The sequence below is a fragment of the Corvus moneduloides genome, chromosome 2 (genome assembly GCF_009650955.1).
Source record: "Corvus moneduloides isolate bCorMon1 chromosome 2, bCorMon1.pri, whole genome shotgun sequence".
Taxonomy (NCBI): Eukaryota; Metazoa; Chordata; class Aves; order Passeriformes; family Corvidae; genus Corvus; species Corvus moneduloides.
This window is the reverse complement of record NC_045477.1, coordinates 49714972-49728017: the sequence shown is the minus strand read 5'-3', so window position 1 is coordinate 49728017 and position 13046 is coordinate 49714972.

Below are 13046 nucleotides of genomic sequence, written 5' to 3'. Positions count from 1 at the left end.
AAATAATTTGGAGTTGCAAATGATAATTTATTAGTTTGATTATATTAATAACAAGTAGTTTTCCTAGTTTGGACATTTTAACACACCTGAGAGCAGAATAGTGTCACACTGTATTTTGGAAGAGAGTGCAACTCAACTAACACGACTTTATTTACCCAACTTTTCTGCTTCTTCTCAGTTCTTCAATTAATGGCCTATCAACAATGAAGGACAAGGGAAACTTTCAGAAAATTTCAAAATTAACATATTCAAATGATTTGTTATGATGATAGGGACAGGGCATTATGCACCTTTCTGCTTGACTCTTGCCTGGTTTTTTGAAGTGTACTGAGAACAAGTGTTCTTCAGCTGTTGCATTACATTTACTTACACTTTGGTAACACTCAAAGATCAGCTTTTTGCTCAGTTGTGACAAGTTCTGTTAAATATATGATTTTTCAAATTCCTCTTCCTAAGATAATGAAAGCTACATTAGCAGAGATAAAAGAGGAAGTTTTTAGTGCTAAGAACTGAAACTTCCTTTGTCTCCTGATATTGAGAACTATTTATAAGCAAAGTGTAAATATCTACAATTACATCATTTTGTACTAAGCAGAGCTCATCTATTTCTTTTAATTTAGATCCAAGAAAATCCTGTTTCTGTTCACTGAAGGCCAGGATCACAGGAAGGCATAGAAATTACATTCTTAAATACAGTCTCAGTTGTTTCCAGTGTCTGGAATGGATCCTACCTTTAAAAAGTTTGCATTTCTTAGCAGTGTCTTTTGTCCAAGAGTGTCTTATTCTAACAATGAGATATCAGGCAGGACTCTGGCAGCTACTGCCTGGTGAGATGTGTGGACTGACCTCTGCCAGTTTCTGTTGGTTGGGCTGGGGGTGGACAGACTGAATGGGAGGTGATGGTGGAACTACTTTGGCATCTGTCAGAAGTGAGGAGAGGAGTAAGTTAGATAACTGCAAAACACCAGTTGCAAAACATGCCACATGGAGATTCATCCTTGGGGAATAATGGAGGAAATGCATTTTGAAAATGGCTTTTATCAGTTCTTGGAGTGAGGCACCATCTCGATGTACTCACATTTACTGTCCTTCAGATGCCTACACACCCTTCAGATGCCTTCCTCAAACTGTTTGCTGTGCACTTGCATCTAATTATACTGATTTTTCTGGCAGGAGAACCAAAAGGTAGAAATTGGTTGCCAAGGTCTGAAGAAGTAAGACTGTAATTGCTTGTCCCTTCTAAAGGACTCAAGCATTCAGTGCAGTTCTCAGTGGATACTAACCTCTCTTTGTTGTTTTTACCTGTGCAAAGGGGCTGCAAAAAGGCGATGATTTATCACACTTTGCACAAATGATTTCTCTAATAGCGTGGTTTGATTTGGAGCAATTTTGAATAGGGTCACAGATGATTGGGAAATAAGCCCTAATGAAGCATTTATAGTTGTTTAATAGGACTTACAATACTAGACCAAGCACAGAAATTATTTTCCCCACTTTAGAACATTTGACAAAGCATACAGAAGAAGATGTTGCTCACTAAATATGCACTACGCCAGCTTTATCTGTATGCTGCTTCCCTGATCTGCACTGGTGAATGACATAGCTGTGCCTTGGACAAGACGTACGGGAATCTAACTTTAGTCAGCTTGACTGGATTTGTGTGTACCAGCATGACCGAAGTAATGTCACACAAATCCAGCGTGTTTCACTTGTTAAGATTTTGGAGACACTGGAGACCCTAATTTTAGGAGGACTTCTCATGCTCACCTGGAGACTGTCAAGAGAGGTAATAAGCCTAGTATGTGTTAACACATGGACTCTTTGAAATTCTAGAAACACGTGCTGTCTCTGACTCTTATTATGTCTCAAATCAAATGTTCTGCTGTCTCAGTAGTGCGAGGGCTGGCTGGAGATTATTGCATAATGAGTCAAATAGCCAGAAAGAGGCCTTTCTCACACTTCACAGCATATACTGCTTGTTCTTCATAGGTGTTACATTAGTGGAAACAAAGCTTCTCCAAAGTGGGAGGTGAGACCTTCTTAATGAATTAAAGATCTTAATAGAAAATACAGGACTGAGGTGACATGATGAGGCTACTTGAGGAACAGTGGTTGAAACGTATGTATGTGTGTGCTGCTCATGTAAAACTAGTTCCCTTTGCTGCCCAAAACATCATCACATTTCCCGAAACTCTAGAAAGAAAGTAGGATATAATTACACCTTGCTTTCATGTCTATGCTTAGAATCCAGGTGACTTAAGCAGCTGTCCCTTGGCTTACTTTTTTTTCAAATTTATTATGAATGATGAAACTGTTTTGCCCATATACTAAATTTTGAAGCAACAAGCAGGAGAGGCTTTTCACCTGTACCAATAAATCAGCTGGACAAACAGGTGGAAGTTGGAAAGGTAGCATAAAGTGGACAGGCTTCAGCCTTAGCCCCTGATGCCTTTGAAATGTGTTGGTTGCATATATCAAGGGCATGTGTGCCCTTGAACTGGAATTTGTGCAAAAAAAGTCACGGCATGGAAGAGGAAGGAAATGGAGTATATCTGAACTCTTTTGGCCTTATTTTCTATGATTTGTCTAATAAGATGGCAACTCTTCATAATAGTAAACAGCAATACTTAAGTGCCTTGCAAGACACAGCCCTGTGTGTTTTCAGCCTTTTTCTCTCACCACACTCATGGTGAGCTGTAACACAGAGCACCAGATCACCACATTTTGCTTTGCACTTGGGAGTCCTCTGGGCTGGAAGGGTGGTGATATGGTCTGATACGGTCTGCTTCTGCACCTGTTGTAGCTTTTGTTTCTCATTTATCTGGGTGAAAATCAATTCTACGACCTGCTGTGTCCTCCTGCCTCCTGTTCCTCTACATCCCTCTAGTGTAAAGGATTTACCTCCTTATGCAGTACTTTTCACTATAAAACAGAAAGTGGTGAATCTCACCTTTGCTAAGTGTGAAGTAGTGATTGTAAGTGCAAGGACAAAGCAATACAAATCAAGAAGAATGGTTTTAACTTTTATGAACAGGTAAAAATGGGCAGGAGTGCATATGCTTCCTTAGAAATTGTCAGAAATTCCCCTTTATTCCTCAGACCCAGATGTGCAGCAGAAGTTTCTAGGCTGTCTTTCTGATATCATTAGTTCTGTACCTGAAGTTACCATATGAGGCACAGGGCTATAATAATCTCATACTCTCTGTTGCTTGTGCTCATTTCACATAAATGTGTAGTGTGTCACTATCCTAAATTAACACTGGCGATTACCAAAGGCTCTGTCTTCTTATGCAATGCAATCTTCATTGTAGGAGTCATAGTTTTCAGGGCTATTGACAGAAAATACAAACCTAAAAAGTCATGAATGTGCTTAGATAGATAAAAATTGTGGATTTTTTTAAGCACAAATTTAGGGCAGCATCCTTTCTAGAGCTTTTTTATGGGATAAAATTAATACTTAACAATAGCTACCTTTTTTATTACAGACCCTACTTAAAGGAAGTTGGTCTTAATTGCATACACGCTCTGGGTGGGATTAATCTGCTTCAGCACATATGTCTGGTGCCCTTTGAGAAACCCTGGGGCAGCCAAGACATTTGTGTGGAGTTGGCAGGTATGGATGGGGACATGTGGGGATACCTGCCCTTCCAGAGACCATACTTAGGCTCCTCAAATGGCGCGAGACACCTATGTTTAGACAGCTGAATTTCCGCCTTCCTGGCAAGGACTTGCTTGGCAGAATTCTTCATGTGCACATTTTCAGGTTTTAGAAGTCCTAATGCTCATTTGGAATTTAATTTTAGTAGGAGTTTGCCAGAGCTAATATAAAAGAAGTGGTGTTGCATAGCGGGACACTGAAGAGGGGCAAAGAAAGAAGAGCAGGGAAGCAATAAGAGCAAGACATTCCACTTTGGTAAATCATGATAAAGTCAGCTGCTTGTATAACCAGAACCCACAACTGGAATTCACAAACAGAAAATGGGGGTATCACTGCTACCCTTTGCTCATGGCCAAAATAGGTGTTGAGCTGCGGATTTAATGAGAATTGAATATGGGTCTGTGCAGAACCACATTGCCTGAAGGCACCAGTGAAGGTATATAATTAGATTTCATATGGTCACTGCTGGATTAATAAAGTCATAAAGTACTGATTCCTGTGCCAGCCTGAGTATTTCTCTGCTTTCTGCCCAAATTTCTTTGCGTTTCTTTGTGTGTCGGCTTCCATATATACTGCCGGGTGTGAGCCTTGCTGCATAATGTGACTTTTTGGTGAGATTGGTTAGGCTTATTGCTACCAAAAAGCCAAGACTAGTGCTTTGAACAACTGAAGGGATATTTCACAGCTCAGAACGAAAATAATAATATAGGTTTTCTGTACAGAAAATAGTTGCTTTTCAAAACTGAAGATAGCACACAAACCTGCAATAAAATAGTTCTGGGCACTGAAAACCTGTGGAATAGGGATGATGCTTTGAGTGAACCATTAATTTAGAGATTTACTACCCTGTATTATTCATAATTCTTCCTAATGTCAGGGTAAACTTAGGCAAATACATTTCATATGTGGTTTAATGGTGTTGGCACTTTTAAACTCCTACTTTTTATGTATTCTGAGAGCAAGGGCTGTGTCTAAAAGGTCCAAACATAAATATGGTCAATTTAGTGCTTTCAGGAAAGTCAAGGATGTGTCCATTTGAAAACACACTGATTTCAATCAGTGGTGTCAGAAAGTCTAGATAGTTTGAAGCTGAACCCTAAATAGCTAAATTTAATTGTGTGGGGTTTTTATATACACTAGAATAATAAGACTAAAAGTCATATTATGTTAGATTATAGGCTGTTTATTAGGAACTCTATAGCTTTAAGTAATATTAATAGTTTCAGTACTGATGACACAAATTTTATATCCGTTTTATTTCTTCTCAGCTTCTGCTTTCTGAAACCAGAAACAATATTTCTTTGAGATACCAAGATGTATCTCAAAATGTGCTGACCCAGTTCAGAGTACACTTTTCTAAAGAACTTGGTCTGCCTACCTACAGTGACTGAGGACACGGATTTTTAAACAAGATTTTAAAAATTGCCTAGATTAATTGTTTACAAAATTAGGAGGGGATAAACAGCTTGCTCATGATAGCTTCACAAATAATTCCATGATTTATTAAAAGCCGAATGTAATGTAAGTAAAACCAGAAACTTCCATACTCTTGCAAAATTGACATGTAAAAATAATGTCATAAGATGCTCTTTTGAAAGGAAGACAATCTGTGTGCTAGTTTTGCTTGGGGTTGGGGTAACTTTATTCACAGTAGCAGGTATGGAGCTGTGTTGTGGGTTTGTGCTGGAAATGGTGTTGATGACACAGGGATGTTTTTGTTGTTGCTGAGTGGGGCTTGCACACATTTGAGGTCTTTTCTGCCTCTCACCCCATGCTGCCAGCGATGGACTGGGGGTGCACATGGAGTTGGGAGGGGACAGAGCTGGGACAGCTGACCCCAGCTGACCAAAGGGATATCCCAAACCATGTGGTGTCATGCTCAGCATGTAGAGCTGGGGGAAGAAGGAGGGAAGTAGGAGTGATGGCGTTTGTCTTCCCAAGCCACTGCTACACGTGAGGGAGACAGCTTTCCTGGAGATGATGCAACATCTCCCTGCCCATGGGAAGCAGAGAATTAATTCCTCGTTTTGCTTTGCCTGTGTGTGTGGCTGTTGCTTTACCTGTTAAATTGTCTTTATTTCAGCCCCTGAGTTTTCTCACTTTTACTTTTCTGATTCTCTCCCCCTTGCCATTGTTGGGGAAGTCTTTGAAACTTGCCTTAAACATTTTCATAACTTTTATTTTAAAGCTTTTGAGCTGAACTATATATTCAATGATTTGTGCTTTATTAGAACACCGGAAGCATATATCTGCCTCTTAGAAGGTTCTGGTAGCTGTGTCTTCATTAGAAAATGTAATTATGAATACTGATAAACAATATATACTGTAATACATATTTGCTTTCAAACAGATCCTGTTTCCAAGGATCTTGTTTGAATAGTCATTTTTAATTGTGATATAAGAGATGAATACTTGAATTGAGAAAAAGAAGTTTTTTGTTTAAAAAGTCATTAGTAATGGCTTTTAAATCTACAGATAAAGAGTAATGTGAAGGAAGGATGAAATTCTTTTTTAGTATTTTCATATTAAATGTATCTCTTATATTCTTCATGCTTTTTAAGCTATTTGTTAGCACCATGCTGTTTACCATCTTGTCTACATGCCCAAAGCTGATGTAAACAAGTGGTACTAAAAGATCCCAGGAAATCAGAGCAGAGGAGTTTTATACCCCCAAAGAAGACCACAGACTTCTTTGTAGGTATGAAGCAGTGGAGATTCATTCAGTGTATGATCTCAGCTCTGTTTGGATATTTCTGTGCTGGGATAATATTTCTCTCATGCTGAGTGGAGCTGATTTTAGATAACTGAGGGCCAGTTTTACAGTAGTCAGCAATAGGAGGACATTCTTTATTTGTCTGCTTTCTTACCCAAGGTGCAGAAATGATTCATAGAGGGGAAATGGTAGCAGAAATGTGAGAGATATTTCAGTTAAAACATTTCTGCCATCAGGAGCCACACTTTTGCGTCTGTATCCCTTTTGGATTTCATAGTCTCACAGTTTCTACTTCATCCTATACATCTGGGAAACTGTATCCCATCAAGGATCACCCAGCATCAAAAAGTGAAGCTGAGGGACTCCTTCCCTTTTAGTAAGTATTTTGTAACAGAAGTGTCAGAGAACATTTTTTGATGTTGCAAAGGGCCCTTTACTCTGACAATCCTCTCAGTGGCTATTAGGGTGAGAAAATAATTGGATTCTGAGTGGCTATATATGGGTGATTTTTAAGATTTATGGTATTAATGCTTTTTCCCTTCACAATAAATACTGATAAGGGCAGCAATTCAATAACTCCTTTGCATTCAAATTGTGTATAGTTTCATCTATATATGCTATTTTAAAAAATTTTAAGTTTAGTTTCATCTCGTCTCTTGATTTTTTTGTAACTCAAATGCCTGCAATGATTTAATACTGTTTGTGTTGAAAAGTAAGACAGCAAGCAGTTCCTGGGTAGCTGGATCTTTTCTGGCCAGCACAGTAATGTGCGGCGGGATCAGATGTAGCAAAGCTGCCTTGAACTCTGGAGGTCCACAGGGATGTCACGCTGCAGTCACAGCTCTGCTTCCCTTTGAATAGGTACAGTGCAAACTCCCCTTGTTGTTCAGCCAACTGCTGCTGATTGATGTAAAAACATTAAAGCTTTACATGCTGTGTCTGAAGTCTTGTTATATAGCTTATGCCACTTCCTTAGCGAGTAAATTCCCTGCCTAGTAGCACCTGGATAGCCCTCAGCTGTGCTCCCAAACATGAGGAAATGCTGCATCCCAAAATTGTGGCTGGTGTCAGTTTTGGTGGCATGATTCCTTGGTTGTTCTATGCATCTGTCGTTGCAGGATGACAGATGGTGCTTTGTCCAATGTCCAATGCACCCAGCTCTCCTCTCTTCCTTTTCCCAGTTTCATGGGTATGTCACACATGGACCACCAGGGTCAGTGTGGATGCTGAGAGACTGCAGCAGGAGCAGCTCGTTACCTGGAACTGTATGAGGGCATCACAGGACATGGTGGGGGAAATACAAGTTAGGACCAAGGTCAGCAGTGACTTGTAATTGATGCCACAAACCCTGAGGGCATGTTTTTATTGCCAAAGGGTCTCTGAAGGAGTATATGGTAGATCTGCTCAGGGCAGTCAATGTGAAGGCACTTGAAACAGAGATGTGGGCTCTGGGAGTGCATAAGAGACATTAACTGTTATGTAGAAATAAAATCCAAGGACTGCTGTTACCTTTAATAGTGCTATCAATAAGAACAAAAATACCTCTAGTAAAAGTGAACTCCTGTCTTGAGATGCCTTTTCCCTTGCAGTGAAAATCTCCCACATGTTAGAGAAGTCATTAAAGAGCTAAAGAGCTGCCATGAACGTTTTGTTAATTCCTTTGTGCTGTGCTGCTTGGTGAACCTTTACAAACGAGATTATTTACTCTCCAATTCCTCCATTGTCATTCCCTTGCCCCTTTCTCTGTGTGGTGGCAGAAACAAAGCAAAAGTAAGTAAAATGTCAGCTTCTGAAAAGCCTAATTTCATTCAGTTACACGATGTTATTATCAGTGCACACAAAACAGCTGAAAAATAATAGAGGAATAAAACACAGATGGAGAGAAGACAGCAAATGGCAGGGAGCATTGAAAAAAATGTTTAACCTTGAAAGAGTAGAGCATCTTCCTTTTTCACATTGAACTCTTTAGTTTTCTGGCTTGACTTGCAGTGAGGTCATGAAATAGTACCATTACCAAGCATTACAATTACACTGTGGTTCAGGAAGTGCGGGGCTGGTTGCAATCCCTAAGACTCTGGGTTTAGGTGCAGGGAAAATTCCCAGAATGTTTTTGGGGGTTCCTAGCTTTTTCAAGGAAGGAGGAGTGTCTTGTAGGAAATACTTGCACTACTTGCACCTTTGCTTTTATTAATAAGTTTCAAATTATAAACAAAGGCATTAAATGAAAAATTAATTTTCAACTAGTGTGTACAACCAGCATTGCAGCATTTTATCTTATGTGTGATGGGTATTTCAGTGCTAATTTTTGGTTCATTTTTAGGCTGCAGAACAGATAACACTGAAATACTAATCATACCAATGAAGAAATCATCTTGTTTGACCTTTCAGAAAGTGTTGATATTACTGATTTTTAATGAGTAGAATAATAAGAGATAGCAGCCCAAGCCATTAATATGTTTTGGGGCAGCCTTTTTTTAGAATTAAGAGAATCTCTTTTGATATATAATGTAAGGCATTTATGTGCTTGAATGCAGAGACAGTTCTACATTCAGTCCACCATCACCACCATCTATCATACTGCAGTACTTTTTATAGATTTATGCAGATAGGAAGGTGTCTAACTTTACTTTGTGTTCCATTATTCATGTGCAGTCCTGAGATTACCTTTGTTGATATTACAATGTGCCTCCTGAACAACCTTTGTTCAGAGTAGGAAAACCGAGTGGTTTTATCCTGGACAAACAATGAATAATGCACAGTATTATACAAATATCCTAAGGGCACATACTTATTGTAAAACACTAAACATTGAAAATGCTGAATAATATGGGTTGCTGCAAAAGTTTGAAAATCCCTGTTTTAAAATACATCATCCTCTGAATCATTGCAGCCAGTCCTGTCTGATCCATTTTATCTTTTATTTCAAGTAGGAAGATAACATAAAAAAAGATTACCTTTTGAAAGATCTGTCTCTGAGTTAGATTATCTCCTGTTAGGATTTCTAAGGCTGAAGTGTTTGTTGCTCAGTTGTTCACTGATAAAAGGTACAGGGGAACGTTCTCTGCTGCTAGCAGGCTGATAATGACCTTAAAAACTTCCCTGCATTGCAGACAATTGAACTGCACTTGGGATTTTCAGTGTTCACCTTCAGTTCCTGCCCCTGTGTCTCATTTGTCATTGATTACATACTAGCTCTGAGGGACAAGAAAGTATTTTATTCATCGTGTTCTGTCATAAAATTATGTTGTTGCTATTCTAACTTTAGGGTTTTTTATATTAGCTTGTTAAACAGACCCTAGTAACAACAGAGTAAAAATGTTTAGCACACTACAAAAGCAACTCTTCTTTTAGCTCTTCACGGTGGGAAATTATCTGAACAATACTTGTCCAGGCACAGCTGTTTGTTCTGATCTTATTTTCTTTTATTTTAATTAAAAATTAGGCAAACAGCCTAATTTTTAATTAATGGAAATTATTATAAAGAATTACAGACATTAGAGGCAAAAAAAGCCTGACAAATATTTTTAACTCTCCAAATATTTTATATGCTAAGAAATTTTGCAACATCAAATGAGGGGACATTCCTGAGACTAAAAAAAAGAAAATGTCACTTTCTATATTCAGGAAGGTCAAGAAAGAGGATCCGGGGAACCACAGATCAGTCAGCTTCGGCTTGGTACTTGGAAAGTGACAGAGCAAATAATCCTGTAAACGATTTCCAAACATATATATAAAGGACAAATAGGTGACTGGGAGCAGTCAGCATGTTTTTAACTTGATAGCCTTGTTGAATGACATGGCTGCCTTTGTGGATGAAGGGAGAGCAGTGGATGCTGTTTATCTCAACTTAAGAAAGTCTTTTGACGCTGTCTCCCATAAGGTCCCATAGACAATCTGATGAAATACGAACTAGATAAATGGACAGTAAGGTGGACTGAAAAATGAGCTGCCCAGAGGCTGTGAGCAAACAGTTCAGCTTGGAGGCCAGTCACTAGTGAAGTAATCCAGAGGTTGATACTGGGTCCAGCACAGTTTAGTGTCTTCAGCTATGACCTGGACAATGGGATGGAGTTTGCAGAAGATACAAAACAGTGAGGAGGGGTTGATGCAGCAGCTGGTTGTGTTGCCATTCAGGGGGACTTTAACAGGCTGGAGAGATGGGCTAACAAGGACTTCACAAGGTTCAACAAAGGAAAAAGCAAGGCCCTTCCTCTGTGGAGGAGTCCACCATGCACCAGTACACACTGAGGACCCACCAGCTTGAAGGCAGCTCTGAAGGACTTTGGGAGTCCTTATGGAGAACAAGTAGGTTCATAGCCAGCAATGTGCCTTTGCAGTAAAAAAGAGCAAAGGTTCCCAGGCTGAGATAGGAAGAGTGTTTTCACAAGGTCAAGGGAAGTGATCATTCATCTGCTCAGCCCTGGTGAGGCACATCTGGAGTGCTGGGTCCACATCAGGGCTCCCCAGCAGAGGAGAGATGTACATACTGAAGTGTGACTAAGGAAGGTGTCCGTGAAGATTGTTCAGGGCCAGAAGCACCAGACACACAAGAGGAGGATGAGAGAGCTGGGACAGTTCGTCCTGGAGAGAGAAGGCTCAGTGAGAGTCTTACCAATGTGTTTAAATACGTGTTGGGGAGGAGCAAAGAAGACAGAGACAGACTTTTCTCTGTCATGCCAGATGCCGGGACAGGAGACTATGGGCACGAATTTAAATACAGGAAATTCTGTTTAGGTGTAAGCAAAATAAAAATTCTTTACTGTACGGTTGTCAAACACTGGAAGAGGCAACCCAGAGACGTTGTGACATCTTCATTCTTGAAAGACACTCAAAACCAAGACGGACATGATCCCGGAAAACCTGCTAGTTGATCCAGCTTGAATTCAGATTTTTGATTAGATCTCTAGTGGTGCCTTCCAACCTCAATTTCTCTCTGGTTCTGTGATTCTGTAATTTCTGTTCTTTGCATAACTCCTCCTTTATTGCTTTTTAACAATCAGTCCTTCATTTTTTGCAACTTACCAGAGGAGGACAGGGCCATCAACGTGTACAACTTAAAGAAAAAAATAGAGTTGAAAAAATCAAATATCTTCTAAGAATTCACCATGAGTCTTAGATGTTTGAGATATTTTAGTCAGAAAAAGGATAGCTTTTTCTTCTTTCATAGTCATAGGCAGTTCAGTTACTGCAAGTGGAAACCAAAAAAGAAAAATTTGAATGAATTTGTTTATTTTGATAAATTACATACTTCAAATATTAATCTCTTGGAACCAGGTTGGAAATTAATGTAGAAAAGTGTTCTTCTGTCTTTATAAATCAAATCTGGGTGGGCAGAGAAGGCTGGATAAAGATCAATTTCTACTTTATCCCTAAGTTCAAGAGAAAGTGAATTTTAAGTGAAGATTTTGTCAAGGAGAGGAAAAGATGACAGACTATGTCTACATTATTCTAGGGGAGTTCCCAGACTGGAGTAGTCAAGACCAGTTTTCAATCCCATTCCCACTATTTAGCCAGAGCAATGCACATGGTTTGCTACTGAGGTGCAGCAGTTTGTGTGTCAGGAGAGGCTGCAGGGGAGGAAATTGCCTCTTCAAGGCAGGCACATGAAGTCTCGATGATGGGTAGCTGCCTGCACATCTGTTTGCTGAGGCAACACATGTTTTAGGTGGCAGAGCAGCCCTGCTGGTGTGCTGCCCTTCAACTTATGCCCCAGTATGTGTTCACCCCTTCTGCAGTGCCAATGGTGGGACTACTTTTCATCTCCCCTGGCATTCCCATCCATTGTGGTAGCGTGGTTGTATCCAAAGTCCTGGTGTGTCTGAGGAAGGAGCACCTACGACAGCCAGAACCAACTTCACCTCCACAGGTACAGACAGAGAAACCACTGATACAAACCATCAAGCTGCCATAGCTCCTCTGCCCCTGGACTCCTGCTCTGCTGACATCAGGCCCATGCTGAACCCAGGAGGCTCCAGTGACTGTGCAGGACAAGTAGGACAGTGTCTACCAAATTAAGGCACCCGGCGAGTTGGTCAGTACTGGAAAATAGATCGACCATGTCGCTATCTGAGAGCATCTTCTGGTACCTAAATGCAAATATAGATACCTTGAGGCAGAATCCAATGCTGAAGTGTGTGCTGTGTGAACACTTGGGTCAAAACTTCACGGCTGGGCTCATTGCCACAGCAAAATTACCTTATTATTGACTTTCTGCCTTCATGGTTGTTCAAATACATCCATCATATTTTGGAGTCTGGGTGGGCCTGAAGCACACACTCAGTCCCACCATCTCAGCTGCAAAATGTTAACTCTTCAGGCTCCTCATTTTCAGTAATTTACCCACACACTTGCTTTTTCTCTATCTGGATCTTCCTCAATGTTCCAAACCCTTTTGATGACACTTCAGAATGATTTATGAAATAGAGCTTCTGAAACATTTTCTGGATCTTTGTGAAATATTAAAGTAAAAGTTTGCTGAAAGTTTTGCTTTATTTTTTGCTCTATGAGCTTGATTCTTCTAGTTATAACGGGTCAGCAACTCATATGCAATAAAGTCAATATATTGCTAAGGTGGTTATGAAAACATAGGTAATAACGGGGCCTTGTTCTTCCTTACTAGTGCCTCAGTGCCATAAATACTCCCCATAAGCATGTGCTTGCCCATGCTGCCTGGAT